A 4,908-nucleotide genomic window follows, 5' to 3' on the forward strand; every position below is an offset into this window, starting at 1 on the left:
GCCAACTGAAGCAATAGGCCCACACTCCTTCACAAACCGACTCGTTCCCTCTCGATACCTAGAGACTACATCGGAAGAATGGTGTGGTTTACAGCGGCCACAGGTGAGTCTACTTGAAACACGCCCAAACACTTTACCAGAATATTGACCGATATTTTAAAGAGTAAAATAATGAATAAGGGGAGGTAATCATTTATAAAAACAATGAAATAAAATTAAAATAAGAATACAATAAAAAGAAAACTAAAATAAGTATCTAAAAATACAATAAAATGAAACACATAAATTATTAAAGTAAAATAATAAACTTTTTGTATTGAAATAAACAAAAAAAAAAAATATTTTTATAAACCGTGTGTTTTCCTATGGCATAGGCTTATCCTTCTACACCAGGCTATCCAGTGAGCGCGGGACTTAGCGAAAATAAACGCACGGAAAGACCTCATTTTGGCCAAATCGATCCGCCCACTATCTCTTTCCCCGCGCCTCCCCTGTCTCAACCCCTCGCCCTCCCTGTCTCCCCCCATGCGCCGCTCCTCTCCTCGCGCCGCCGCCCATCCTCCATCCACCGGCCGCCTCACCGTCACCCCGCCCGGCAAGTCTCTCTCTCTCTCTCTCTCTCTCTCTCTCTCTCTCTGACAGCATCTTTCTCTGTTGACCAGGGCCCGGCTCCTCAGGCGGCAAGGTGCTCCGGCGTGCCCCTGCTGATCTCCTGCTCGTGGAACAACTACATCAGCAGGAACACATGCTGCATCTGGTTTTGGTTCCCCTCCCTCCCACAATTGCATCTTCAGAACACCTGCATCACACATATACACACAGTGCTCAGGGTTCATAAAAAGGGGAACACCGCACCCCGCACACACCGCCGACCGAATTCCCACCGTACTGCCTGGGCAGCGCTGGCGCCGTTGTGCGTGGGGAAACCAGCACTGTACCATGGTCAAGTGCACTGAGCTCATCCATTGTGGTTTAGATCAGCTTTTGCCTTTCCTTGAATGCTCTTGTTCATATTGATGCATGTTTCCTGATTCCCCTTTTCTCATCTGTGATGTGATGCTCATACGAAAAGGAAGATTAAGAAGAAATCTATGAAAGATGGTAAATTGGCAATAGAAGAACATCTAGGTGTAGAAGCTGGTTGATGCTTGGCAATTGGACTCTTATCTCAGAGTAAATTAGCTTCAGATATCAGAATAGTACACTGGTTCAGAAATCAGAATAACTACTATCTGGGTGCAACTTGCTGGCAGGGCAGTTAAATTAGATATCTTATTTTTCATTGTATCTTGCTTATTACTTTTACAAATTAGTGTTCAAGACAATCTTCTGTTGTTGCATTCCAGCAAGTTAGCTTACAGCCGAAGATAGTTTATCCAATCCAAATGGTGTAGGTCGAACAAAACTTATGGCTGGGGTAAAAACAGGGGCGGCGCTAGGGGTATTCTTAGGTCTTCATGTGTATCTTGCTTATTACTTTTACAAATTAGTGTTCAAGACAATCTTCTGTTGTTGCATTCCAGCAAGTTAGCTTACAGCCGAAGATAGTTTATCCAATCCAAATGGTGTAGGTCGAACAAAACTTATGGCTGGGGTAAAAATATTTGTGGTGATCAGCATCTTCCTCTTGCTTCGCTGTTAAGATGTCGACGAGGGGCTACGGACCGGATGATTTATACTATTACCATGTTTTTTATGTTGGGTCTGAGAAACTAGAGAATTCATGCCTCTTTGCCATGCCAAGAGTATTCTAGGGATTTCTTATGAATATACTGTATGTAATATGGGATGGCCATTTTGATTAAGAGATCAATTTTTATGCAGGTTTATCTACACTCTTCTCAGCCTGGGAATCATCATGTGCTTGCTGACCTGCTCTGGCCACATCGCCGCTGAAACTGCAAACAGCCCCTGCCTGTCTTGTGTATCCTTGGAAGCGTCTGATACTAGGAGTTGCGTTAGCCTATTTAAGTGTGCTTACATGGCAGCTGCTACTGGTTTAACAAAATTCCTCAAAGCCTTTTGCGTTGTCACATAAAGACCAAACCTTGCGTGCTTTTTTCCAGATATATCCATTTCAAAAATATAAATGATATTTCAAAAAGAGGGTCACGTCTCTAGCAGTTAAGTTTTGAACTGGAACTGTTGACTCCTAATAATAGTTTGCTGAAACCTTAAGTCCCAGTTATGTTCTTGGAGCTCTGTGACCTTAGATGTACTGTGTCTTGGTGATATGGACTATTTTGCCTTAACCTGCCATGTATGTAGGACGTGATCTTTGTATTCTTGCTTGTGATACTCGAAGCTGCAATCGCCGCCGATGTATTTCTGAATAGCTACTGGGAGGAGGTAAGGAGCACTTCAGCTGCTATATACTTGATATTTCTGTGTGTATTTTAGAACCAAAATAAGGTCTCTTTTGTCGCCAATTTTTTTGCTGGAATGGAAGTCGTCTTAAGAACAAAATGAAATTATGACTGGTCGAACCTGAGAAAGTTTACTTCTAAAATATATCCATATGTCGTCTTAAGAACAAAATGAAATTATGTCTGCTTGAACCTGAGAAAGTTTCCTTCTAAAAATATGCCCATATGTAGTTTGCATAGTATGGCCTTTTCTTTTCACGTAGTATGAGAAATAGGTGCTCTACTTAAGATATTCTCTTCAAACTGATATCTCTAAAATTACTTGATCGCAGATCATTATTGAGACATGTTTGTTGCATATTTTTCCTTTTTATTTTTCACCCTTGCATCGAGTGGCTTATTTATCAGGTCTGTTTTATGTTATTTTCTCTGTTCCAATATAAATATTCATTTTAAAGGTTCGCTTCCTGGTGTTCTAATTTGTGATTTCTTGCTGTACTTTTGGCAGTACCTCCATCAAAATTAGAAAGACATTTTAGTAATGTTGTGTTTTTTGGGCCATGCTTGTGGATATATTCACTCCGTTCTTGAATATAAGCCTTTTAGAGATTCCATGCAATTTATAAATTATAATTTCAGTGATGTCTCATCCTTCTCATTTGCTGTCCAGTTTTTTCTTAGAGCAATGGTCTTATGATTCTGTTTGTATCTAATGCCATTTTCTATGTTTTTCTTACTTATTTTCAGGACAAATCCCACCAGACTTGGCTCTAATTGAAGTTATCATAAGAGTAAGTAATCAGCACTTGTTGTTCTGTTTTCTGATTCTATTGAGAAAGCTCAAAATTTGCAGTGTAAGATCAAACTTTTGCTCGCAGAATATTGAATGTGCGCTAAAAAGTATGTAGATTTACTCATGAGGGCAGAATCCTGTGAATTTCTTTTGAATCAATTGCTCAATTAGGAATAATAACTTACATGATAGACATTTTATTTTATAACACCCGTGATGAGGACATGTGGTGCGTAAATTCTATTCATAAGTTTTGAGGTCATAAATTATATCCTCGCTGTCCAATTAAACACAGTGTTATATGAATCTCCATCAGCAGATCCTTGCAGCGCAACATGCAGGGTGAGCCAGATGGCATGGCGTTCAAACAAAGCCATATTTTTATTTAGTCTACTATATAATGTACTGCTATCACTATATGACATAGAAGAACCATATAAATCTGTTATCCTGGACTGCCATTGGCTTGCTTTTGGTGTATCAGTGTATTTTTGAACTGGATGAAGAAAACCTATCACCATATGTAATCGACTTGGTACTACGGCACCATTTTCTATGAGATGCATGTATTCTGCTTGCTCCTACCTCTTTCATTACAAAATATCAAATGTTGGGTCAACCCGAGACAGGCAGCGCGCCCCAAAGTAGTATTACGTTGTTGTGGCTATGTCACATATGTGTGCTCAAACATAGGGTTGGACAGGGCAAACTCCTCATATTGGATACAATTATGTTATCTATAAAAGCAATTTCATGCTTTCATGCATTAAAATGATCTATTCTTGCAACAATATGTACTTTGTTTACTTGAGCCAGGCACCGCGTGTGAATGCGTGTTTTAGATTGATAAACACAACTGCATTATGTTATTTTTTATATTTACAATGCTTCAATGATTGTATTATCGGGTGGGATATGACTATACCCGACAGCACCGCTGTCGGGTGCGGCAAGTCGCAGTTTCTACCTACTTGTTGATAGTAGAGCCCACAAGTGTTGATGCTTATATTGTTCATACTTCTTAGCTTCAATTTGAACCTTATATGTTGATGCTTGTTGACTCTTATGCCTTATCGATCATTTGAAACTTGACTTTGGAAACTCATGCGTTTGGTAGTGGACTTATAGGTTTGCATCGTGGATGCCGTTGACGGTGGGCATACATGCTATAGTGGAGCTCATTGCATCTTTGAGCTTCATGCTTTGTGTGAACTTGGAACTCGTGCTTTTGTTTGTGAACCTTGTTGGATATGTACGCATGTGTGGACTCGGAACTTATGGTCCTTTTTTTTTGCGAACTATTGTTGCATATGTACGCATGTGTGGACTTTCGTTGGATATATATTGCTTGCTGGATCTATATATTGCTGCATATATATTGTTGGTCATTTTGCTTGCTGGATCAATATATTGCTGGATATATATTGTTGGTCATCTTGCTTGCTGGATCAATATATTGCTGGATATATATTGTTGGTCATTTTGCTTGCTGGATCGATCAATATATTGCTGGATATATAAGCCATCTTGCTGCTGCTCGCTGAAGCATGCAGGGAAAAAAATGCTATTTGGCATATAAACCGAGTGTCCCAGGGACATGGCACCCGGCTTAGGCCTTGTACAATGGGAGATGCTTAGAGGGGTGCTTAGAAAAATAAACCGAGATTTTCTGAAGCACCGGTACCTATTTCTACAGGAGAGACGCTTAGTTAAGCGTCTACCCTGTACAAATAAGCACCGGTGCTTAAG

At 40.0% G+C, this 4,908-nt stretch overlaps 1 long non-coding RNA gene across 3 annotated transcripts; it reads left to right on the forward strand.

Moving 5' to 3' along the window:
* Positions 1–601: 601 nt before the first annotated feature.
* Positions 602–4,462, forward strand: LOC125526650. 3 transcript variants are annotated; one of them, XR_007291834.1, is made up of 5 exons: positions 602–942; positions 1,825–1,924; positions 2,269–2,349; positions 3,114–3,157; positions 4,288–4,462. It is a non-coding gene; the product is annotated as an uncharacterized LOC125526650 (long non-coding RNA). The 3 variants fall into 3 exon arrangements; XR_007291833.1 differs by having other exon boundaries at positions 602–757; XR_007291832.1 differs by lacking the exon at positions 602–942 and having other exon boundaries at positions 1,486–1,924; positions 4,288–4,461.
* The last annotated feature ends 446 nt before the right edge of the window (positions 4,463–4,908 follow it).

This window comes from Triticum urartu, unplaced genomic scaffold (assembly GCF_003073215.2).
Source record: "Triticum urartu cultivar G1812 unplaced genomic scaffold, Tu2.1 TuUngrouped_contig_1262, whole genome shotgun sequence".
In the NCBI taxonomy this organism is placed as follows: domain Eukaryota; kingdom Viridiplantae; phylum Streptophyta; class Magnoliopsida; order Poales; family Poaceae; genus Triticum; species Triticum urartu.